The sequence below is a fragment of the Scyliorhinus torazame genome, chromosome 8 (genome assembly GCF_047496885.1).
Source record: "Scyliorhinus torazame isolate Kashiwa2021f chromosome 8, sScyTor2.1, whole genome shotgun sequence".
Taxonomy (NCBI): Eukaryota; Metazoa; Chordata; class Chondrichthyes; order Carcharhiniformes; family Scyliorhinidae; genus Scyliorhinus; species Scyliorhinus torazame.
In genome coordinates this window covers 85,828,305-85,855,136 of record NC_092714.1, presented here as the reverse complement: position 1 = coordinate 85,855,136, position 26,832 = coordinate 85,828,305, and positions in this window count along the sequence as shown.

Here is a 26,832-nt window from a genome sequence, read left to right as displayed (position 1 = left end):
ATAACATAAAACATGCTGCAGGTTCCATCAGAAATCACACCGTTTTCTCCCAAGCCGTTCCTTTTCATCACCTCAGTTATCGGTTGCGAACAGGGTCGCAAAGGGGTTCTCGTTTTGGGAGTCAGACTCAAGATCGTCATCTTCTCCTGGATGCCAAACTCTCGAGTGTATCAGGGCTGATAGGGCTGCATGGTGTGATTTCGGATCGCTCTCGTCATTCCGGACGAGTCTGTACGAATTGTCTCTGTGCCAATAGGTGGTGTCTAGTTCTGTGGGGACGGAATTGGGGTCGTCATTGTAGGTCGGTGGTCAGTGGTGGGGTTTGTTTAGGAAAGTGATCGTGAAAGGATCACTCGAATCATGGTCAGATTCGTTGGGTGTGGGTCCTGTTGCATGGGGATAGTAGGGAGGCGTGCTGTGGCTATCGTCCGAGTCACAGTTGCTGTCTCTGCTGCTGCAGTCTGTGGGCGTTCCGGGGCGGAGTCTATAGTTCGGGGGTGGAGTCGAGGTCGGGTCCGTGGCTGGGCTGGACATGTTGGAGGAGGGTACAGTTATGTTGGCTGTGGGTAGGGGGTGGTCTGCCGTGTCGAGCATGACGTGGTGTGCGTGGTTAGACTGTGTTCCATATGCCTTCAGCTGGTTGATATGGAACCACGCAGTCTTTCCATTGGGGTACTTTATTTTGCAGACGGAAGGGCTGACTTTGTCCGCAATGGAGTATGGACCCGACTACTTTGGTGACAGGAATGTGCTGGAGTTGTATACGGAGAGCATGACTTGCTGTCCTACACTGAACTCAGTCGCATGCATTGTCTTATCGAAACAGGCCTTGCTCTGTTTCTTTCTTGTGCCCAATTTCACTGCGGCTGCTAGCTGAGCCATTTTAACATTCTCTACTAATTGTTTGACTGCGTTCTCGTGTGTGAGGGCCGTCACTTCGGGGCTGGTCAAGTCTAAACCTAATAAAAATTCTGTGCCTTTCATGGGGCGTCCGGTCATGAGAGTGTGTGGGGTGTAACCTGTGGAAGTTGAAACTGTATTTCGCAAAAACATCAGCGCAAAAGGGAAGACTGAGGCCCAAGTGGTGTGGTTTTGCTGCACCATTTTTCTGAGGGTGGATTTTAGGGTCCGATTCATGCGCTCCATGATACCACTTGACTGGGGGTGGTATGCAATGTGGAATTTTTGGGTAATGCCAAATATCGTGAGGACATTCTTTCATGACACGACCCGTAAAATGGGAACTTTGGTCGGATTCAATGCTGCGGGGGAGTCCCCATCTCGTAAAGATGTGGTGGGTCAAAATCTTGGCTGTGGTCTTTGCCGTGTTTGTTCTGGATGGGAATGCTTCCACCCATTTGGTAAACGTGTCTATCACCACGTGTACATATTTATAACCATTCCTGCAAGGGGGCAATGGTCCTATAAAATCAATCTGGAGGTTAGTCCAGGGGCCATTAACAGGTTGGGTGTGACTGAGTTGAGCCTTTTTGGCATATCTGTCCGGATTATTCTGGGCACAGATAAGACAATTCTCAACGTAGTGAGTAACATATTCTTTTAAACTCGGCCACCAGCAGAGCTGCATGAGGTGGGCTGTAGTGGGATCGATGCCCTGATATCCATGACCGTCATGGAATAAACAAATCAGTTGATTCCTGTCCTGTTCAGGAACCACATAAAGGGTGTCTTTTAACACCACACTGTCATGTGTGGTCAGAGCATTTTAAAACCTCTCATAGGGGGCTGGATAGTTTCCTTTTAAAATCTCCCTGAAATTGCTGTCCTGCTTCTGGGCCTGCACTAGATCCTCAATATTTGTCAGCGAGACCTGAACTGCATTCACTGGTGCGCTTTCGGGGGGTGTCCAAAAATATCCATGCCTGGAACCTGCTTTAGCCAGTGCGTCGGCTTTTACATTTCCAGGGGGGGAGGAACGATGGTGACTTCGAACTTTGACTATCCCAAAAGTCCTATTTTGTGCTCTCTCTAAAATGTGACAGAGTAATGGGGCTGAGGGAAGGGGTTTTCCGTCTGCGGAAACAAATCCTCTTGCTTTCCACAGGGGTAGGAATTCCATAAGGCTGTTGCAGACATAGAGGCTGTCCGAGTATATGTCTGCTGGGCTGGGGAAGGAATCTGGGTGTTCCACTATGTATGCGATGGCCGCAAGTTCTGCTGCCTGCGCGCCTAAGTGTCCTGGAAGTTTTATTGCTATTTCTTCTACGGCGCGTCCCTGCACGTCCTCGACATAAATACCACAACCTGTTATGCACTTCCCTTCCAATATCGTGGAAGATCCATCCACATATATCTTAATGGGTTTGCATGTGTCTGTGTGCTTGGCGCTCTGGGTTGAACTACCTATCTTTCTGGGGGGCGTTTTAGCAATAAAGGGGCCTGTGTTGTGGTGTGGAGAGATAATTTCACATTCATGGGGGGTTCCGGGGTACTGTTGGTTGTCGGCTAAAAAAGTGTGGGTGTTTGTCCTTTTAACAGTGATGTCCCGTCCCTGCAAAAGAAGGGTCCATCTAGCTGCTCTAATCTGACTGACTGTACCGTCCTTGAGTCGTCCGTCCAGTAAAAGTTGGGTGGGGGTGTGTTCCATGAGGACAGTGATGGGGTTCAGTCCGGTAATGTACGAAAAGTACTGGACTGCCCAGAATACTGCGAGCAGGTGCCTCTCACAGGCTGAAAATCCCAGCTCCACAGCATCTAAAATTCTGGAGGCGTAAGCCACGGGCCTTAACTGTTCGTGTCGTTCCTGAAGGAGCACGGCCGAAAGGGTGCGGTCTGTGCTTGCTACCTCTATAGCGTAAGGGGCTGGAACTTGTAGTGCGCGGGCTGCTCTGAGTGCTTGCTTCAATGCATCCACAGCATCCGGATGCTGCGGAAGCCATTCCCAGGGGGCTCCTTTCTTTAGGAGGTCTGAGAGGGGTGCTGCCTTGCTGGCGAAACCGTCAATGTTGTTTTGGCAGTAGCCAACCAGTCTTAAATACGACCGGAGGGCTGAAACGTTCTGGGGAAAGGGCAATTTCGCAATCGAGTCAATTCTTTTATGCTCGATCTCGCGTTTACATGTGTGATAATTGTTCCCAAATATATCACCTTATCTTCCAAAATCTGGGCCTTTTTGGGGTTAACTTTACAACCAATTGAATGTAAGAGTTCCAGAAGTTCGGACAGAAGCTCAATGTGCTCTTCCTTGGTGTCTGTCTGCAGTAGTAGGTCGTCTACGTACTGGACCAGACATTCGGGGCGTGAAAATGTGGCTAAACCATTTGCCAGCTGTCGGTGGAAAATGGAGGGGGAGTTGTAGAATCCTTGTGGAAGGCATGTCCACGTGTACTGTTGATTTTTAAAGGTGAAGGCAAATTTGTACTGGCTCGCCTTTGCCAATGGAATGGACCAGAATCCATTACTGATATCCAAAACCGTAAAGTATCGGGAATTGAGTCCCTGCTTATTGCTACTGTGGGGGCTGCTGCGGGGGTGATTTTGTTGAGTTCCCAGTAATCAATGGTCAGTCGCCATGATCCATCGGGCTTTCTCACTGGCCAAATCGGGGCATTATTAGTGGAGGCTACTGATCTAAGTACGCCCTGCTCTAATAAGCTGGCTATTACCTTTGCGATTTCTCCCTCTGCCTCTTGGGGAAATCCATACTGCTTTTGGGGTCTAGGGTCAGGTCCTGTGATTTGTACGGAACCATTCATCCATCCACAGTCATGTTTGTGGGTCGCGAATGCTGTCCTGTTCTTTTGCAGAACTGCCCTAACCTGCTTGTCCGTGCTAAGCGTGGTCGGGTTGAACCGAAATTCGCCTACTGCGCTAATTTTGTTTGCAAAATTCACCTATGTTGAGCGTTGCGGGGGCTCTTGCGGATTTTTCCTTTTTCCAGACACACTGGTTGACTGGATCAAAGGAGAGGTTGTGGGAATTCATAAAATCTATTCCCAGAGTTCTGCTGTGTGGGGCAGGTCAACTAAAACTACGGGGTGCTTGGTGGTGATGTTACCGATTTGAATGGGCACAGGGGCTGTGATGTGTCCCTGCTGTGAGTGGCCTGTAAAGCCGCTGAGGGTGATGGTGGCTGTAGTGGGCCACGTGTGATTTTGGAACATGTTGGAGGAATTTATTGTGGTGCGGGACCCTCCAGTGTCCCAGAGAAATTTGATGGGCTGTCCCCAAATTCTTGCTGCAACTACCGGTCGTCCGTGCCTATCCGAAAGGGTGTCGCAGACCCAACTGGGGAGCCCGAACACCGTCAGTCCGTTCCGGTCCGGTCCGTCTGATCTGAACGGGTGCTAACACTATGAATGGGCTCTGTCTTATTCCTACTTCGAGTGCCCGTCTGCTGGGCTTTCGTGGGGCATTGCATTTCCTTGCAAAGTGTCCCAATTGTCCACAGTTGTAACACTCCTGTGACTTTTGTGGGGGTCTGTTATAGAACATAGAACATAGAACAATACAGCGCAGTACAGGCCCTTCGGCCCACGATGTTGCACCGAAACAAAAGCCATCTAACCTACACTATGCCATTATCATCCATATGTTTATCCAATAAACTTTTAAATGCCCTCAATGTTGGCGAGTTCACTACTGTAGCAGGTAGGGCATTCCACGGCCTCACTACTCTTTGCGTAAAGAACCTACCTCTGACCTCTATCTATTACCCCTCAGTTTAAAGTTATGTCCTCTCGTGCCAGCCATTTCCATCCGCGGGAGAAGGCTCTCACTGCCCACCCTATCCACCCCCCTGATCATTTTGTATGCCTCTATTAAGTCTCCTCTTAACCTTCTTCTCTCCAACGAAAACAACCTCAAGTCCATCAGCCTTTCCTCATAAGATTTTCCCTCCATACCAGGCAACATCCTGGTAAATCTCCTCTGCACCCGCTCCAAAGCCTCCACGTCCTTCCTATAATGCGGTGACCAGAACTGTACGCAATACTCCAAATGCGGCCGTACCAGAGTTCTGTACAGCTGCAACATGACCTCCCGACTCCGGAACTCAATCCCTCTACCAATAAAGGCCAACACTCCATAGGCCTTCTTCACAACCCTATCAACCTGGGTGGCAACTTTCAGGGATCTATGTACATGGACACCTAGATCCCTCTGCTCATCCACACTTTCAAGAACTTTACCATTAGCCAAATATTCCGCATTCCTGTTATTCCTTCCAAAGTGAATCACCTCACACTTCTCTACATTAAACTCCATTTGCCACCTCTCAGCCCAGCTCTGCAGCTTATCTATATCCCTCTGTAACCTGCTACATCCTTTCACACTATCGACAACACCACCGACTTTAGTATCGTCTGCAAATTTACTCACCCACCCTTCTGTGCCTTCCTCTAGGTCATTGATAAAAATGACAAACAGCAACGGCCCCGGAACAGATCCTTGTGATACTCCACTTGTGACTGTACTCCATTCTGAACATTTCCCATCAACCACCACCCTCTGTCTTCTTTCAGCTAGCCAATTTCTGATCCACATCTCTAAATCACCCTCAATCCTCAGCCTCCGTATTTTCTGCAATAGCCTACCGTGGGGAACCTTATCAAACGCTTTGCTGAAATCCATATACACCACATCAACTGCTCTACCCTCATCTACCTGTTCAGTCACCTTCTCAAAGAACTCAATAAGGTTTGTGAGGCATGACCTACCCTTCACAAAGCGATGCTGACTATCCCTGATCATATTATTCCTATCTAGATGATTATAAATCTTGTCTCTTATAATCCCCTCCAAGACTTTACCCACTACAGACGTGAGGCTCACCGGTCTATAGTTGCCGGGGTTGTCTCTGCTCCCCTTTTTGAACAAAGGGATCACATTTGCTGTCCTCCAGTCCTCTGGCACTATTCCTGTAGCCAATGATGACATACAAATCAAAGCCAAAGGTCCAGCAATCTCTTCCCTGGCCTCCCAGAGAATCCTAGGATAAATCCCATCAGGTCCCGGGGACTTATCTATTTTAAGCCTGTCCAGAATTTCCAACACCTCTTCCCTACGTACCTCAATGCCATCTATTCTATTAGCCTGGGGCTCAGCATTCTCCTCTACAACATTATCTTTTTCCTGAGTGAATACTGACGAAAAATATTCATTTAGTATCTCGCCTATCTCTTCAGACTCCACACACAATTTCCCATCCCTGTCCTTGACTGGTCCTACTCTTTCCTTAGTCATTCGCTTATTCCTGACATACCTGTAGAAAGCTTTTGGGTTTTCCTTGATCCTTCCTGCAAAATACTTCTCATGTCCCCTCCTTGCTCGTCTTAGCTCTCTCTTTAGATCCTTCCTCGCTACCTTGTAACTATCCATCGCCCCAACTGAAACTTCACACCTCATCTTCACATAGGCCTCCTTCTTCCTCTTAACAAGAGATTCCACTTCCTTGGTAAACCACGGTTCCCTCGCTCGACGCCTTCCTCCCTGTCTGACCGGTACATACTTATCAAGAACAGGCAGTAGCTGATCCTTGAACAAGCCCCACTTATCCAGTGTGCCCAACACTTGCAGCCTACTTCTCCACCTTATCCCCCCCAAGTCACGTCTAATGGCATCATAATTGCCCTTCCCCCAGCTAAAACTCTTGCCCTGCGGTGTATACTTATCCCTTTCCATCATTAACGTAAACGTCACCGAATTGTGGTCACTGTCCCCAAAGTGCTCTCCTACCTCCAAATCCAACACCTGGCCTGGTTCATTACCCAAAACCAAATCCAACGTGGCCTCGCCTCTTGTTGGCCTGTCAACATATTGTTTCAGGAAACCCTCCTGCACACACTGTACAAAAAAACGACCCATCTATTGTACTCGAACTATATCTTTTCCAGTCAATATTTGGAAAGTTAAAGTCTCCCATAATAACTACCCTGTTACTTTCGCTCTTATCCAGAATCATCTTCGCCATCCTTTCCTCTACATCCCTAGAACTATTAGGAGGCCTATAAAAAAACCCCAACAGGGTGACCTCTCCTTTCCTGTTTCTAACTTCAGCCCATACTACCTCGGAAGAAGAGTCCCCATCTAGCATCCTCTCTGCCACCGTAATACTGCTCTTGACTAGCAGCGCCACACCTCCCCCTCTTTTGCCTCCTTCTCTGAGCTTACTAAAACACCTAAACCCCGGAACCTGCAACATACATTCCTGTCCCTGCTCTATCCATGTCTCCGAAATGGCCACAACATCGAAGTCCCAGGTACCAACCCATGCTGCCAGTTCCCCTACCTTGTTTCGTATACTCCTGGCATTGAAGTAGACACACTTCAAACCACCTACCTGAACACTGGCCCCCTCCTGCGACGTCAAATCTGTGCTCCTGACCTCTATACTCTCATTCTCCCTTACCCTAAAACTACAATCCAGGTTCCCATGCCCCTGCTGCATTAGTTTAAACCCCCCCAAAGAGCACTAACAAATCTCCCCCCCAGGATATTTGTGCCCCTCAGGTTCAGATGTAGACCATCCTGTCTGTAGAGGTCCCACCTTCCCCAGAAAGAGCCCCAGTTATCCAGAAATCTGAATCCCTCCCGCCTGCACCATCCCTGTAGCCACGTGTTTAAATGCTCTCTCTCCCTATTCCTCATCTCACTATCACGTGGCACGGGCAACAACCCAGAGATAACAACTCTGTTTGTTCTAGTTCTGAGCTTCCATCCTAGCTCCCTGAAAGCCTGCCTGACATCCTTGTCCCCTTTCCTACCTATGTCGTTAGTGCCAATGTGGACCACGACTTGGGGCTGCTCCCCCTCCCCCTAAGGACCCGGAAAACACGATCCGAGACATCACGTACCCTTGCACCTGGGAGGCAACATACCATACGTGAGTCTCTCACGCTCCCACAAAATCTCCTATCTGTGCCCCTGACTATAGAGTCCCCAATTACTAATGCTCTGCTCCTCTCCCCCCTTCCCTTCTGAGCAACAGGGACAGACTCCGTGCCAGAGGCCCGTACCCAATGGCTTACCCCTGGTAAGTCCCCCCCCCACAAGTATCCAAAGCGGTATACTTGTTTCTCAGGGGAACGACCGCAGGGGATCCCTGCACTGACTGCTTTTTCCCAGTCCCTCTTACAGTTACCCACCTATCTCCAATCTTTGGTGTAACTAATTCCCTGAAGCTGCTATCTATGACCCCTTCTGCCTCCCGAATGATCCGAAGTTCTTCCAACTCCAGCTCCAGTTCCCTAACTCGGTCTTGGAGGAGCTGGAGATGGCAGCACTTCCTGCAGGTAAAATCAGCAGGGACACTAACTGCATCCCTCACCTTCTTCTTTCCTTCATTTACCCATGCGGGGTTCTGGTGTGATTTTACTGCTTGTATGTCTGCTCCTGCCTGCTTTTCTTCGGGATGTTTTTCTGCGGGTTTGTTTTGTACAGATTGCTCCCAGTCACGGGACAATCTTTTTACGACCCATTTCTCTTTATGAGCCTCCTCTGAGGGATCATAATTCACGCAAGCTTTTTGTCCTGTTTCTGTGGCATGGGAGATAAGGGTGCGGGTCCATTTGGCCATGTTGTCTGGGGACAAATGGGCGCGGTCTAAGTCTCCAAAAACTGCTGCAAAATGGATCCACAGGTGTCCAGCAAACGCTGGGGGGTGCTCGGTTTTCTTTTGCCTGCATTTATTGAGGCCATCTACAGGGTCACCCCGGTTACACCCGATCGCATCTAGGACCGCTGTATGCATTTCTGCAAGGGTGCCTCCTCCTACATTCTGTGGGTCAGGAAGGGCTGCTACGACCGAAGGGTCTAGATTCAAAACTGTGAGCTTTACATGCTCTCGCTCATCCAGGCCGTACATGGTCGCCTGCTGCTTTACTCTGGCAAAGAAATGGTGGGGGTCTGAGGTGGGGAGGAACGGTGTGATTTTCTCGCACGCGTCCCGTAATTGGATCACTGTTAAGGGGGTGGTATACAAAAATTCCGTGTTGTCTGCTGTGGCTGTGCGGTGGGTGGTTACTGGATTCATTGGAGCCTGAATTATCTGCTCTGTGGGGGGTTGGGGCGCTTTTCTCTTTTGGGGCTTTCCCTGCGCACATGTTCCCTGAACATATCTCTGCGCTGTCTCATTTAATTCTTCCCAATCAGGGCCGTCTTCCTCTTCTAATTTTGCTCCAACGGTTTCCTGGAATCCTTTCTGAACTGAAATCTGCTTCCGGCACTTTGCGTGGTCTAGTGAGCTTTGTCTTTGCTCCATGGAGGCAGCATGGAGTGCTCTTAACGCTGCCTTCAGGTCACTACACTGCCTCTGCAATGCTTCTACCTGCTTCTCGGTTTCTTCACGTACCAGGACTGCACGTTGCGTGTCCTGATAGGCCTTTTCATACTTTGACTGGAAGCTGCTTAAGTGCGCCAGACAAGACTGGTGTGCCCACTTGGCATCATCCACCACTCCGTCTTTTGCTGCCAACTTCCTCCTCAACTCTAAGTTCTCTCTTTCTACCTCACTTACATCGACCTTGCTCATTCGATGTATGCCTTCTACCTCTTTCCGGAGCGTCCTAACGACCTCCTCTGTACCTCGCAACTGTGCCAAGCAGGACACGCTTGCCATCGGCTTGCGAGCTTTCCCTAAGCTCTTCTTGTGAATCTCGCTCAGGTTCTCCCACCAAGTATGTCCTATACTCCCGGGACCTGTTTCCTTGTTGTTACAGAATTCGTTCCAAAGGGGCCATCCTTTCCCGTTGAGGTACTTCCTGATTTCTTCCTCCCATACGGGACACTGTCCTACTCTACTGCTGCTGGTCGCTGCGACCGCAAATTCCTCTGGGTTCATGAGGTGCTGCATTGCCATCTTTCTTGTCTGAATGCTTCTTTTAAATTTGGAACAGGGGGACTAAGGCGGTGCTGTAAATACGGGTACGGCTTTCGCTAATTTCCGAAATACAAACTCCCGACAGTTTTGTCGCAACAAAAAATCTATCAGTATTACCTTATAGCCCTGTTAGTTATGCATGCATTAACACACTTCCGAATTATGAGGATTGATCAGAACTGCTTGAACACTTGTGGTTTTTCTGTTCCCAATTGGATTTCTAATTCAAATTTTTGGGTTCTCCCTGAGTGGTTAAGCCACTTCTAGATCGGGCCCCGTCAGAATGTCGGCAGTAATATGTTGCTAACTTTTGGTTGGTTCACTTGGCTCTGCTTTATAACCTTTGCTCTCGAGACGCCAGGTATCTTTATGATACCGCCACCAGGTTCAAGTCCAAGTAATGATCAATAACTCAACACACCAATTAGTAAGGTTCAAATCAAAGCACATTTATTGTACACAGTAATCACTACTCATGCACAAATTCTACGTCTAAGCTACTTCTACAACTAACAGGCCTGTACTTAACTTCAGACTGGCCCACCAGGTCGGGGAACAAATGGCCTTTCGTTCGGAATCTGCAACTGCGGGATTCAAAGCCGGTATGGACTGGTAGCTAGGAGCGCCTGTCTTGTAGCGAGCGTTGACTTGAGACTTACTTCAGGGATGCGGCAGCTTGGACCGTTCACTCTCAGGGGTTGCTTTGCGTTGCTGAGTGACCTGGTCAAGGAGAACGATTTGAACTTGGGGCTTAACCTTTTTGGTCCCCAGGGGCTTCCCGCCTTTCGGGGCGGACCCTGTAACTGGTTCTAGGTGATTGGACTTTGTTCCAAACGCTGGGTTCGATTTCTCCAATACTGGAGCGGTTCCCTGATCGATGGGCGGTCTTGAGGTGTTCGTTATCCTCTTTTGTGTTGGCTCCTGCTGGCGCCGGGGAGTCTGGCTTAGCTTTGTTTGTCCTAAATGTTGCAATTGTTCCCGGGGATTGCTTATTAATATGTAGATGGCTACTACATTATTATGCTGATGGTCGCTGGTATCAATGCTGTCTGGGCTTTTGCAGAGTTAAATACACAGTAAACATGCACCTGCTGGTTTCTGCCTGTGTTGGCTGTATTTCCCTTCAGCCTTTGCCGTTCGCCATTTTAAATCGGGACTTGGCCAACTCAGGTTGCTGCAGTGGCACTCCTCGATATCTGTTCCTGAACTCTGATACCAGAATTCGGGAAGGCACTGAGGATTACACCTCAGTTTTTGATAATGGAACAAAATATCAAGGAAATTGAAAGGGAGAAAACTATGGGCAAATCAGCAAAACTAAACTTTATTAAAATTATAGGTCTGAACAGTATGCACCCAGGTTAGCAAAATTCAAGCTTGTGGGATAAAAAGGGTCATTGTAGCATGGATACTCAATTGACGAGGAGATTGAAAGCCAAGTTGTGTTGACTGTTTTTTAAACTGGAGAGAGTGTACAACAGAGTTCACTAAGATTCAGTACCAGGGACCGCTGCTGTTGCTGTTTTGATGTACATTAATGACTTGTACTTTGTGATGCAGGACACAATGTTAAAATTAGCAGATGACTCAAAGCTTGTAAGTGTAGCAAACAGTGAGGAAAATATTAGAAGTCTCCAAGGACACATGGACTAGCTGGTTTAATGGGTAGACATGTGGCAGATGAAATTCACACAGAAAATACAAGGTAATATATTTTGGGATGAAGAATAGGGAGAAAGAGTACATTTAAGCTAAACGGTACAGTTTTAAATGGATTCAAAAAATAATCCTACCGATGTTTAGACACAAATCTTTGAAGGTAGCGAGATAGATGAACAAAGCAGTTAATAAAGCATATGAGATCCTGAGCTTTGAGTAGTAGCATGGAGTACAAAATCATGGAATAGGTACATGGAATTATTACAGTACAGGAGGCCATTCAGCCTGTTGTGTCCATGCCAGCTCACGGCAAGTCAGCTAGTCCCACTCTCCAACATGCAACATTTTCTCAATTCCCATTTGAAACTCTTCATTCTATCTGCCTCCACCAGTGCATTCCAGCTTTGAATCACTTGATGCTTAAGAAGGTTTTACCTCACGTTGCTATTGGTTCTTTTCTCAATTAGCTTACGTTGGTGCACTCTCATTCTTGGCCCTTCCACTGATTTGATCAGTTTTTCTCCAACTTCTCTGTCTAGAACTCTTTTGATTTTGAGCACCTCTATCAAATCTCCTCTCAGCTTTCTCTTCTCTAAGGAGAACAGCCCCAGCTTCTCCAATCTATCTACATAACTAAAGGAAGTCATCCATGCAACCATTCTCATAAAACCTTTCTGCACTCTCTCTGCAGCCTTCCTAAGATGTGGTGTCCATGAATTGGACACATTGCTCCAGTTGAGGCTGAACCAAAGTTTTATAAAGATTCATCTTAGTTTCTTTATTTTTATGCTCTGTGCCTCCATTAATAAAGCCCAGGATCCTGTCTGCTTTTTTTAACCAATTTCTCAACTTCACTGGTGTATGCACATGTACCTCCAGGTCTCTGTGCCCCCTTTATAATTTTAGCATTTATTTTATATTGCCTCTCCTTGTTCTTCCTCCAAAAATATACTATTTCATACTTCACTGCATTAAATTTCATCTGCGACATGTTCATCTATTCCTGTCTATGTCCTCTTGAAGTCTATCATTATTCTCCTCATAGTTCAAAATGAGATCTTGGGCGAGATTTTCCATTTGGGAAACACTGGGCAGGATTCTTCGTTGCCCAACGGCGATATCGTAATCGGCGATCGGGCGGAGAATCCCTTCCGATGCCCAAATCGGGAGCGGCGTCGGTGTGACGCTGGTTTTTGAGTCTCCGTGCCCTCCAAAATGGCGTCATCATTTTCCACGCCGCACAATATTGCAACGATACTGGCATGTCATTGGCAGGCCCTCTCTTGACGCTCCGCCCCCGATGGGCCGGGTTCCCGACCACGCGTTTGACGTGTTGTCTGAGCGGTTGGGAACCTGGCGTGGTGTCTACGGACTGTGTCCAGCGCTGCCACACTCAGCCAAGATCCGTGCCGCTGGCTGGGGGGGGGGGCTTCTGCGAGGGCAGGGGGGACTTACTTGTGGGGTATGGCCAGTGGGTGTCCAGGGAATGGCCTGTGGGGTCACATTTGGCAGGTCGGGTCTACGCATGGCCAGCGCTATGTTGTATGGCATGGCCGCTGCAGGTCATCGCCGTGCACATGCTTGGCCAGGGACCCAGACATTCTCCGACTGTTTTCGGCGCGGGAGCCGTGAGTTTCACCCGGCGCCGCTGCTAGCCCCTCACCGATCCCAGGATCAGTGAGGGTTCGGCGCCGATTTTGGCATCGCAAAACGTCCGCGAATTCTCCGTTTCAGCCGGCACTTCGCCCTATCTTCTCCCCTCGTAGCTGAATTGCAACTGATTAACGCACCCGCTGGTTACAGGACAGGAAGCAATTCCCAATCCTTAGCCCTGCAAATTCATGCACGGCGAGGATTGCTAGTGATTCGCGAGGGAATCTCGCTATTGGGGCGCCATTTGTAGCGGATGGTCGAATAGCCAAGTCCCGCGGCTGGCCACCCCCGCAATGTAATTCAGCCCTCCACTCCCATCCCCCCGCATCAGAATTCAGCCCCCCACCACTGGATTTTCTGGGGCTCCCTTCCCCCAAGTAACTGGGTCACCCAACCCGCCCCCCACAGAGTCCCCCTAAATACCGAGATTCCCCCCCAGAGACCCAGTAAATAAAGAGGGCCCCCTACAGACCCACTAACTAAAGAGGCCCACCCGCAGAGGTCCCCTAAATAAGGAGACCCCCCAGAGACCCCCAAAATAAAGAAATGCCCTCAGGACTCCCTCAATAAGGAGACCCCCCAGAGATGTCCTAAATAAAGAGACCCCCCAGGACCCCCTAAATAAGGAGACCCTCCAGTAATGCCCTAAATGAAGGAATGCCCCCAGAAACCCCTTAAATAAAGAAACCCCCACAATCCCTTGTTAGGAAGACCCCCTCCCCTCCCAGAAAAGAGATCCCTGTCAGGGAACCCCCCATAAAAGAGACCCTTTTCTGGAAACCAGTCAGCAGTCCAGACACAGGCAGTGAAAGGAATAACACTCAACTGGGCATACACTTTCTGGCTCAGACAGAGAAAGCACCATGGACTGGATTCTCCGCCGGCATGATCCTCCATTTCATCATTAGCGCACTCACACCTGCGGATTTCCAGATGGTGAGGGTGCCCACATCAACAACTTCATCAGAGTTACGTGCTGTCAATTTCCATTTCTCTGTGGGGAATTCCTTTGTCAGGGTCTATGTGGGAGGTCTCTCTAGGTAGGGGGTCCCTGTCTGGTCTCCCTATTAAGTGGGTCCCTGGGTGGTCTCCGTATTAAAGGGATCTCGGGGGGTCCATCGGGCAGGTCTGGTAGAGGAGGAGTGGACAGGTTGTGCATTGTTGGGGGCAGAGTGGCCCTCTGATGGGCGTTGGGGTAACTCCCTTACGGGGTTATCACCTTGGCCCAGCATGAGACCACCACATCAGGCTCACATTTGGTGAGACTGTAGTAATCCTGCCCACATGATACCCGGTCCAGAGAATCATGGCGGGCCAGAGAACAGGGTGCCGAGCCCGCTAAGTGGATGCAAATGGATCATTAAAACCTATTGATATTCATTTGCATCCATCGGGTATCCGGCAGAAATTAGGATCGACGCCGGGCGTCAATCCGTTTTCGATGCTCCAAGCCCCCACTGACAGCGAGATAAGGGTCCGTGCCTGCACGGCAGTGGGAGGATGCAAATGATTGTAAATTGGTCTTAATGATCCATTCGCATCCTCCCACTGGCTCGCGGGCGCAAACGCTTATCTCGCAGCCAGCGAGGGGGGTCAGAGCATCGAAAACGGATTGGCGCCCGGCGCCGATCCCAATTTCTGCCAGGCGCTTGATTCCCCGCCACAAAGCGCTTCGGGCATCCCGGGATGGAGAATTTACCCCCTGCGGCTCCCTTTGAACTCTTCATATTGCTTCTAGCTCTCTCCTGTGCTGTCAACATGATGTCAGTCAAGCATGTTTTTCAGCTTTGTTTTACTCTCTCTCTCTCTTGTCCTCGAGGGAGCACTGAATTTGTTTGTCCTACCTCCCCCGTGTGGCATGTATGTCAACTGTACCTGAACCACCTCCTCTTTAAAACCAGATGACTGAATGACTTGTTTTGGTGCCGTACATTCTATGTAATTCTGTGTAATATCGTCACTTAAAAGGGAAAAGGAACAACACTGCAGTTTTGCAAATAAATTTCCACCTCATGAAATTTTCCAGTTAATCCACAAAAATTGTACAAACCTTTGAGAAAGGATATCTAACATTTTAACATTTTATTCATTGCGGAAATTATACAGGTTTTGATGTGAGTAAATGAAGTAATGAATGCTGTACTCAAAACGATTCTGTTGTATTTCCTTTCCTGAAAATCTGGTTTCAAACCTGCAATATCCCGCATGGAACTTATGGGATGGGAATGCTTGTCTTCCCTGTGCTCCTTACGGAGTACGAGCTCCCCCACTAGGGGCTGGGTATCTCAATTAACACTGGGTATCTCAATTAACCCATGTGAAAAAGGTCAGCCAGTAAGGCAAATGATTGTAAATCGGTCTTAATGATCCATTTGCATCCTCCCACTGGCACGCGGGCGCAAACCCTTATCTCGCCACCAGCGAGCACAGAGGAACCCAGTAAGGATCTATCGGGTAGTGTATATATCGTTTGTATAAATAAACTTTGTTTCTTATTTTACTGGGTGTGGACTCCCCGTGTCCTTATTAAAAAACCCAAATATTTTAAAGAAACATTCCCAACACATTACTCTCAGAGAAAGAATTAATTAGTGCTTATTTCTTTTGCAGATTCACAACCGACTCCAGATAATTTAATCCATTTATATCTTGTTGCTGGTGTCCTAGCTGCTTGCCTAGGCCTTCTTGTAGCAACACTTGTTATACTTAGATACTTTGATCTGCAAAATCAAGCTGCATTCAGGTGAGTTTGCCAATTTATGGAGTTTCTTAACGATCGTGTCAAGAGGAAATGGAAACCATTGTGAAATTCTAACCTTCCTCTTCCAGCTCGTGCTGACATTTAGAACCTTGTCCCATTGCTAGTAGCGCTTGCCCAGTCTGCCAGTATTTTTCAGTTTGTCTGTCAATAAGTCTCATTTGTATGCTATTACCATATTCCATAGTCACCGTTTACTGTATTCTACATTAAGTATTTCTATTTAACTTGTCAAATGGAAACAAAGACTGAGAGATAAAGGTGGCTGTTGTTTCGCTGTGATCCATTTTACATTGTCGCACAAAATTGCCCCCTCATTTCTGAACTGTTTTTATCTATTTTTTGTTTTTGCTCTTTGCAACATCTTCACCTTTTGTGCCTTCTCCCATGGGTCTGCCATTCTTTATCCCAAGCCCATTCTAAAGAGACAGCTCTTTAAAGAGACAACTCTGAAGAAGAGTCATATAGATGCAAAATATTGACTCTGTTTCGCTCTCCACAGATCTGCCAGCGTTGCTGAGTTTATGCAGCATTTTCTGTTTTTACTAAAGAGACAACTACATGTTTCCATTAGGAAGGTCCTGGTATTTTGTTTTTGGAGAAAGCGGAGTAATCATGCAGAACAAAGGGCACATTGTACCCACCCGAGAAAATGGAAACCAGTGTCCCCAGCTCCAGCTAATTCAGAAGCAGAGGCTGCCCCTCACAAGAGAAATGGCCAACATATTATACAACATGCCAACCTCAGTGAACCTCACTGAACCACAGTAGTTTGTAACCACTGCTTTCGTGGACTTTTCTGTTCTGGGGTCATCCCAACCTCCCACTGGCCAATGCAATAACACCAATTAACCATTGGCACACACATCTGGTGAAAACAAATGCATCCGCTTCTGTCTAAACAATCACCAGCAGCATGAAATGGCATTGTCATTCAAAAACAAATAGCTGGGCAACACGGTGGCGCAGTGGGTTAGCCCTGCTGCCTCACGGCGCCGTTGTCCCAGGTTCGATCCCGGCTCTGGGCCACTGTCTGTTGGAGTTTGCACATTCTCCCCGTGTCTGCGTGGGTTTCACCCCCACAACCCAAAGATGTGCCGGGTAGATTAATTGGCCACGCTAAATTGCCGCTTAATTGGAAAACAAATATTAATTGGAAAAAAATAGCTAGATTCCCCAATGTTGAAGGAGGCAAAAGACATGCACAACCTCTTGATCAAACACATTAATCTAGAATGCTCTATGACATAGTTTGACTAAGGTCTCAAGTTGTATACCTACTGCAAAATGTTTCCTTCTAATGATGCCTTATCCTGGAGGTGGGAGGAAGAAGGGAGCCAAGAGCACTTGGTGATTGCCATTCTAAAGAAATTGTGGTTGACTATTTGTTACTGGTGTCAAGGTAATGTAAATAGCTTCTCAAAAATACCGCATCTAACCATTGAATAAATCTTTTTCTACATCTCCCCAATTTACCACAAAGTTACCACTACCTGCAGACTTTTCTTTCTGGGCATTGACTCACACACACAGTGTCCATCCATCAAATCAATCTCAGATTCTTATCAAAAACAATTTCACCACAGGTATAGAGCATAATTTAATGGTCACTGTGGTGGGCCCATCCGACAGTTGCATAGCCAGTGGCAACCTCACCGTTGCCATTCTCACGAGCCCCATCAGGATAATATCCCGGCTGCCGTTACTTTGTTGGAAGGACAGTGAAAACCATGTTTATACATGTAATCAGAATTCCTGTCACACGTCTGATGAAGTAATGCCTGCGGAGCAGTAGCAGCTTTAATGTTGTGCTCATTCCAGACCTTTTCTATTAGGGGCAATGTGGTGGCACAGTGATTAGCATTGCTGCCGCATAGTGTCAGGAACCCAGGTTCAATTCCTCGGGCGGCGGTCGGTGTGGAGTTTGCACTTTCTCCCCTTGTCTGCGTGGGGTTCCTCCGGGTGCTCTGGTTTCCTCCCACAGTCCAAAGATGTGCAAGTTAGGTGGATTGGCCATGCTAAATTGTCCCTTATTGTCCAGGGATGAGCAGGTATATGGGATCATGGTGATGGGGTGAGATGGACATGGGTAGAGTGCTAATTCAAAGGGTCGGTGCAGGCTCGATGGGCCAAATGGCCTCCTTCTGCACTGTAGGGATTCTATGTTCCAATTCTATGTTCCGATTAGGGAGTCAGGATTGAGAATGATTTGCTTCTTCTCTGATTCAGTAGGTTCTCACAGAGTTAATAAGTCCACTGTATATTGTGCAGCTCCACCACATGAAGGGTGGGTGGTGCATGATGGGTTAGGTATATGGAATGCTTTGAGAAGTGTGCCCTCCCTCCGATACCTTAAATTACCAACCTAAAGCACCAACCTGGAACATACATAACGAATGCGGATGCCATTGGCTGCCTACTCTTGCAAGAAAGTATCACACGTACTCCAGTATCACAAGAAATCATCATGGTATTAAATATTTTAGACATATTGTCCGTTTCAACGAAACAATGAAAAACTGAACCAATTGAGATCCACTTCTGTCCAAAGTGAGAAACAAAATATTTATAAGATGGGTAAATGAGCCAGTTTTCCAGGAGAGTAAACCATTTTCGACACGCAAGAATGAATTGAGTTGTCAGGATAGCTTAATTCTCTGGGGAGCAAGAGAAGTCATTCCTGTACCAGATGGAGAGCTGCTCCCACCTGAACTACCTGGCACTCATCCTGGTATCTCTAAGATGAAGATGCTTGCCAGGCGTTATGTGTGGTGGCCTGATATTGATGCTGATACTGAGAAACTAGTCAAACACTGTCAACACCACCAACAGCAACAAAGGTTGCCTGTTGCAGCTTCTCTGCATCTTTGGGAATGGTTTGGTGACCATGGGTACAAATCCATATTGATTATGTCAGTCCATTCCTATACTCAATGTTTATGCTCGTGATTGATGCACACGCTAAATGGAGGAAATCTTTTGAGATGAAGTCACCTACATTACATGCTACCATTAAAAGATTACACCAATGCTTTTCAACTCATGCATTAGCTGAAGTATAGCATCAGACGATGGAACAATATTCACAAGTGCTGAGTTTCAAAACTTCACTGCTCTCAACAGTATTTTTTTTTCTTTAAAAAAAAGTTTAAGTACCCAATTCTTTTTTTTCCAATTAAGGGGAAATTTAACGTGGCTAATCCATCTAATCGGCACATCTTTTGGTTGTGGGGATGAGACCCATGCAAACACAGGGAGAATGTGCAAACTCCATGCAGACAGTGACCCAGGGCCGGGATCGAACTCGGGTCCTCAGCGCCATGAGGCAGCAGTGCTAACCAGTGGGTCACCGTGCCACCACTGCTCTCAAATGTATAAAACACATTAGAACTGAGTGTTACCACCCAGCATCAAACTGATCAGCCGAGACAGCCATCCAAACTTTCAAGTTTGGCCTAAAGAAAACGTCAGGAGGAAACTTGGAAACCAAAATTTCACAATTTCTCCTCAGCTATTGTACCACTCCACATGCAACAATGGGAGTTCCAACAGCAGAACTACTAATGAGATGTCATCTCAAAACAAGACTGAGTCTCATATTTCCAAACTTGCCAGGGTGGGTAGAAGCCAACCAAAGTAATTAAAAAGCACGCTATGATTCACATAGTGCAGCATGCTGATTTATGGTAAATGAATCCATATACATGACAAATGTCAGTAGCGTATCAGGTTGGATCCCCGGAATTATTGTCTCTAAGGCTGGACCCCTTTCATACCAAATGGGCGTACAGGGACGGATTGTTCGTAAACACATGGTCCACTTGAGGAGTACAGAGATGCTCCAGCAGTGTTGCCATCAAGTAATGTTTTTGAACCCAGTTGACCTGTTATTGACATAATTCTGTGGAAGCAAATAGTAATGAATCTCCTGTGCCAAAAAGGGAACCTGCTATTGCAGTTCCTGTTAATGCCAATCCTGCAGAAGCATCTCAGAGACCAAAATTACGCCACTCTACAACAAACAGGAAACTCCCTCAAAGACTCGATTTATAGTTGTCTAACTCATGTCCATAATGACAGAGGGAAGTAATATTTAGGATTGAGTGAATCAGTTATTGAAGATTGTATAAAGGGCTGAAAGGAAAAGGGATGTGGTGATTGTTCCTTTTAGGGCAGCACAGCAGAGTAAGGCTCATATAGCCTGTGCATCCAGTTGGGACTCAGAATGTGGAATCACCCCAGAATGTGAAAGGCTCTTCGGCAAAGAGACATTTTGGGAGTTGGAGCGCTGGGGAGGGATTCACGCCGCCCCCTGGCGATTCTCCGACCCAGCGGGGGGGGGGGGGTCGGAGAATCCCGCCCAATATATCTATATATCTATATCATTCTGGCTACTTTATAAAATTATTGTTTAAATATATAATGGCCAAAGGCATAACACTGACAAAAGCCTTGACTGGCTGTGACTCACAGAAAGGAATTTCTAGCTTTCCGAAAACGACAGGAATCTTGTTATCTCGAAAGATGCACTAATGACTGCAGAAATCAAATTCTAAGGAGATGCATGTTAGACGTTTTAGTTGCTGTGAAATGAAGTTCTTGTTCCTTTTCACCAAACACCATTTATTTCACTTCCACAGCCTCTGCACAAAACTCTTAACAGCACACCACCTCTCAGAGGCCACCTGAAGCCCATTTACATATCAGTGTCAATTAATGGATACTAAACATAAATGAGACAACTAATTGCAATGTCTCTTAACCCATTACTTAACAGTCTCCCCTTCCTTGGAGAAAAAAAATAATTAGGTGAAAACAATATTTAAAGAAACTCAAAAACACACACATGGGGCGAGATTCTCCGACCCCCCCGCCGGGTCGGAGAATCGCCGGGGGCTGGCGTGAATCCCGCCTCTGCCAGTTGCCGAAGTCTCCGGCACCGGAGATTCGGCGGGGGCGGGAATCGCGCCGCGCCGGTTGGCGGGCCCCCCCCGCGCGATTCTCCGGCCCGGATGGGCTGAAGTCCCGCCGCTAAAATGCCTGTCCCGCCGGTGTAAATTAAACCACCTACCTTACTGGCGGGACAAGGTGGCGGGGGCGGGCTCCGGGGTCCTGGGGGGGGCGCGGGGCGATCTGGCCCCGGGGCCCAAAGGCCTTTTCCGCCAGCTGGCGGGGCGGAAATTCATCCGGCGCCGACCTAGCCCCTCAAGGTTGGGGCTCGGCCCCCAAAGATGCGGAGCATTCTACACCTTTGGGGCGGCGTGATGCCCGTCTGATTTGCGCCGTTTTGGGCGCCAGTCAGCAGACATCGCGCCGTTTCCGGAGAATTTCGCCCATGATGTCCCTCCCCTTTTTTTTGTTTGGACGAGAAAGAAAAATAAACAGTCACAGAAACAAGCGCCCTTCATTCACAATATCCTAAAGTTTCTGTGAACTCGCCCCTCTTTTCGTAAAACAGTAACTCCCCATATGACATTCAAAGGTACCCGTAGGAAAGCCCCCCTCTGCCCGGATCCACCCCCCCAAAAGAGACCCCCCCCCCACCCTTGGGTTGCTGCTGCTGCTGACCTCCTAACTCTCTGCGAGATAGTCTAGGAATGGTTGCCACCGCCTAAAGAACCCCTGCACAGACCCTCGTAAGGCAAACTTTATCCTCTCCAGCATAATGAACCCTGCCATGTCATTTATCCAGGCTTCCACACTGGGGAGCTTCGCATCCTTCCATAGTAGCAAGATCCTCCACCGGACTACCAGGGACGTAAAGGCCAGGATACCGGCCTCTTTCGCCTCCTGCGCTCCCGGCTCGTCCGTTACCCCAAATAGTGCCAACCCCCAACTCGGCTTGACCTGGACTTTCACCACCTTGGACATAGTCCTCGCGAAACCCCTCCAAAATCCATCCAGTGCCGGGCACGACCAGAACATGTGGACGTGATTCGCCGGGCTTCCCGAGCACCTCCCACATCTGTCCTCTACCCCAAAGAACCTACTCAACCTCACCCCTGTTATATGCGCTCTGTGAGTAACCTTGAATTGTATTAGGCTGAGCCTGGCGCAAGAGGAGGAAGAATTAACCCTACTCAGGGCATCAGCCCACAGACCCTCATCTATCTCCTCCCCAAGCTCCTCCTCCCACTTGCCCTTTAACTCCTCCACCGAGGTCGCCTCCTCTTCCTTCAGCTCCTGGTAGATCGCCAAAACCCTGCCTTCTCCAACCCACACACCCGAAATCACCCTGTCCTGAATCCCCTGTGCTGGGAGCAGCGGGAATTCCCTCACCTGCCGCATCCCAAACGCCCTCACTTGCATATACCTGAAAGCATTTCCCGGGGGTAACCCAAACTTCTCCTCCAACGCCCCTAGGCTCGCAAACGTCCCATCTATAAACAGGTCCCCCATTCTTCTAATCCCTGCCCGATGCCAGCTCCGAAACCCCCCATCCATCCTTCCCGGGATGAACCGATGGTTCTCCCGAATCGGGGACCAAACCGAGGCTCCCACCTCGCCTCCACTGTCCCCAGATCTTCAGCGTCGCCGCCACCACCGGACCCGTGGTGTACCTTGTCGGCGAGAGCGGCAGCTGTGCCGTCGCCAGCGCCCTCAGGCTCGTGCCCACACAGGACGCCATCTCCAACCTCTTCCACGCTGCCCCCTCTCCCTCCATTACCCACTTACGAATCATCGCCACATTGGCAGCCCAATAATAGCCGCACAGATTCGGCAGAGCCAGCCCTCCCCTGTCCCTACTACGCTCCAGAAACACCCTCTTTGCCCTCGGGGTCTTATTTGCCCACACAAAACCCATGATGCTACCCATTTGAAAAAGGCCTTGGGAATCATAATGGGAAGGCACTGGAACACAAAAAGAAACCTCGGGAGGACCATCATTTTAACCGACTGCACCCTGCCCGCCAGCGAGAGTGGCAGCACATCCCATCTTTTGAAATCCTCCTCCATCTGCTCCACCAACCTCATCAAATTGAGTTTGTGCAGGGCCCCCCAACTCCCAGCCACCTGGATCCCTAAGTACCGAAAGCTCCTCTCCGCCATCTTCAACGGTAGGTTGACTATTCCCTTTCTCTGGTCCCCTGGATGCACCACAAAGAGCTCCCTTTTCCCTACATTGAGCTTATACCCCGAGAAGTCCCCAAGCTCCCTTAGGATCCGCAAGACCTCCGCCATCCCCTCCATTGGAACTGCCACATACAGCAACAGGTCGTCTGCATATAGCGACACCCGGTGTTCCCCTCCATTTCCTGGACTCCCTTAGTGCCATGGCCAGAGGCTCAATTGCCAATGCAAACAACAAGGGGGACAGGGGGCACCCCTGCCTCGTCCCTCGGTACAGCCGAAAGTACTCCGACCTCCGCCGACTCGTAGCCACAGTGGCCACCGGGGCTCTATATAGCAACCTGACCCAGCTGATGAACCCCTCCCCGAACCCAAACCACTGCAGCACTTCCCAAAGATACTCCCACTCCACCTGGTCGAAGACCTTCTCCGCGTCCATAGCTGCCACTACCTCCGCTTCTCCCTCCACAGAGGGCATCATAATCACATTGAGGAGCCTCTGCACATTGGTGTTTAGCTGCCTGCCCTTTACAAATCCCGTCTGGTCCTCATGAATCACCCCCGGGACATAATCCTCAATTCTCGTAGCCAGCACTTTTGCCAGCAACTTAGCATCCACATTGAGGAGCGAGATCGGTCTATACGACCCACATTGCAGTGGGTCCTTGTCCCGCTTCAGGATCAGAGAGATCAGCGCCCCGGACATTGTCGGGGGCAAGGTCCCCCCCTCCCTTGCCTTATTGAAAATCCTCACTATCAACGGGCCTAGCAGGTCCACGTATTTCCTGTAAAACTCGACCGGGAACCCATCTGGCCCCAGGGCCTTCCCCGCCTGCATGCTCCCCAATCCTTTAATCAGCTCCTCCAGCCCAAAACCAGCCACCTCCTGCTCCTCCACCCTCGGGAACCTCAGGTGATCCAAAAATCATTGCATGTGGAAATACTTTTTAAGGGAAACATTTTACTGACATATCTATTAACCTGATTTTGTCACTGGTGAACTACCTGTTTCCATCCTTACCTACGAAAGCATGTACGTTATACTTCCTTTTATGTTGAAGTTTTATACTGCTGAAATCCTGTTTCAATTGCCTTAGTGTGGCTCCTTTGTCGAAATGCAGCTGAAACCTCTGTAGTGCCTGTAAGTTGAGTTTCACTCCCACTTCTGACCAAGTTACAATAGCAGATTAGACACAACTCTGGGGAAATTACTTGTCTAAGTCACCATTTTTTAATTGAAAAGACCTCTGAGCCTGCTACATTGTACTTCTTGGCCTATCGCCATTGGCAGTGCTTTGGCAAAAATTCTATTATTTTGGTTATTGTCCAATTTTAGGATAGTGGTTTTTTTCTTAACTCAATGAGCCGGGCACCAAACATTGCTCTGTCTGCTATTAGCTTCTTTCTTACTCACACATGTGAACTGAGACCGCAAAATTTGGAGTTTTATACCATGTCTCATTAGACCCACACGCCCTGTTTCCTTTCTGAATGCCAGTTTTTAGATTTGGTATGCCTGTTTCCCCGTTATTTTTCTTGTTGGCCTCCCGCTTATCATTTTGGGCCATATACCATGTCAACAAGTGATTATGATCATGTGAGCCCTGGACCCCATGATACCCCAGGTCGAAAACAGCTTCCCTCTGCCACAAACCGTGACCCCTATGGCTCCTGCGCTTTATTTCCTACTTCAACATCCCTTTATTTTCATTCTCCATGGGAGTTTTTGGTTGTGACTGAAGTTTTAAATGCCGCCCCAATTTTCCAACTCCCCTCGGGATCCCCACTATGGCCTCTGGATCCCCCTCCCACCCCCAATTGCCCCAACTTACTTCTTAGAAGATTCTCGAGCCCCCCCCCCCCACCCCCTCACCGCACCTCTTCAGGGCAGGTCACATGCATGGGGCACCCCAAAGTCCAATGCCTGGCAGGGACACTCCCGGTCCGAACACTGGCATGGGAAACCTGGCACCTTACCACCTTGGCACTTCCAGTCTGGCACCTTGCAATGCCCTGTCAGCCTGGCAGTACCCCTGGGCATCCTTTCAGTGTCAGGGTGGTCTTGGCAGGGTGCCCAGGTGGCAATGCCAAGATGCCAGGCAGGCAGTGCTGAAGTGCCCAGGTAACAGAGGGAATGCTAGAGTACCACACTGCCTCAAATGGCCTGGGAGACCCCTCCCTCCAGGTGGCCGTTATGCCTGGTCCATGTTTTTGAGGACCAATGCTTCATGGCACCATGGCGAGGTCTCCTAGGTGAGGCCGTTAGTTCCCGGGCCTTGGGAGGATCTAGTGTAGACATATTTGAATGAGCCTAATCGCTCATTTTAATATGTTAATTTAGGTCTTGCCCAAGTTCCAGATCACAACATCTCGTTAGTTCTCGCGAGGCATTCCGAGCATTGGAATCTCGCGAAAGACCTCTCACGAAATTAAACAACCTCATCGCATCCTCAAGTCAAACTTCACAAGGCCATTAAATCGTGCCCTATATAAATGTGTAATACAAATGAATTCAATGCATTAGCAAATTAAAAGCCCTTTTTTAGCACAAATATTTAAAACTTTTGTTTTTTAGTTATCTTTTATAGTCAGGAAATATACTGTAATCTCAATAAACACCTTGAAATGTAAACAACACACAAAGTTAAAATCTTGAAGTGTGCATTTTTCACTTTAATTTACAATTATCTTTTACTACAGAAATTGCTGCATCTCCAGGTCCAGTCAGGTAAGTCACTTATTATTGCTTTGCAGCTTAAAATATATTAGCCACATGGTCATTTTCTTCCACTTTATTCCTATATCTCATATTCTGGTAGCAGTTTGTGATCGACTTTGTGAGACACGGTGAGGGATCCTTATTTTCAATGGTCATCGCCAGTTCAGTTGAAATTAAACATTTGAAGGGAAGCCAAAGGGAACCAAAGTTAAAAATTAAGGAAGAGGAGATAATAAGAGGGTCAGAAACACTCAAAGTATAAAGATTGCCTGACGTGGAAGGAATGCATTCCAGAATACTGAATTAATGTGAAAATTATGGAGGATCTGGTCAGAATTTTCCAGTCCTCCTTAGATATGGGAGTAGAGTAATGGCAGACTGGAGTATTGTAAATGTTACATAATCTTCAAAAAGGAAAGAAAGATATCACCTGTAACTACAGGCCAGTCAGCCTATCATTGATAGTGGGGAAATATTTACAATAACCTGGGACAAAAGTAATTAGCACTTGAAAGCATTGAGTTTCATAAATTAATGTCAGCATAGATTTGTTAAAGGCAAATTGTGTTCGAAGAATTTTGATGAAGTACAGGTCCAATGGCAAAACTCCAGCACCCTCAGGACCAAAACAATGCCGGATTTCAGATTATTGCGGATTTTGGGTTATGCGGCAGCAGAACAGGCAGCTTCGATTCCAGAGAATATGGCGGACAGGGGGAGGCAGATCTCAAAGCAATGCAATAGATTCAGGTCATGTGTGTGCACAACTCTGGCTGATTCTGTCCTCTGGGATCAGCTCGAGATTGGGCTCTTCATTCCCACATTTTCTCTGTTCTTGGAGCATGTCTAGATCCTCCAGAGAAAAATGTGTAGTTTCCAGACAACCCTTTAGAATAGCCGGATTTTGGATAATGTATCAACATGGACAACACCACATACACTGCAACAGTTCAAGAAGGCAGCTCACCACCACCTTCACAAGGGCAATTAGAGATAGGCAATAAATGCTGACTTAGCCAGCGAAGCCCACATTCCATAAATGAATAAAAAGAAACATTCAAGCTGCTGAGCTCAAAATGTTTGTTTATTCCTTCAAAGCTGACAAAGAAGTCCTCAATTACAGTGCAATTAAAG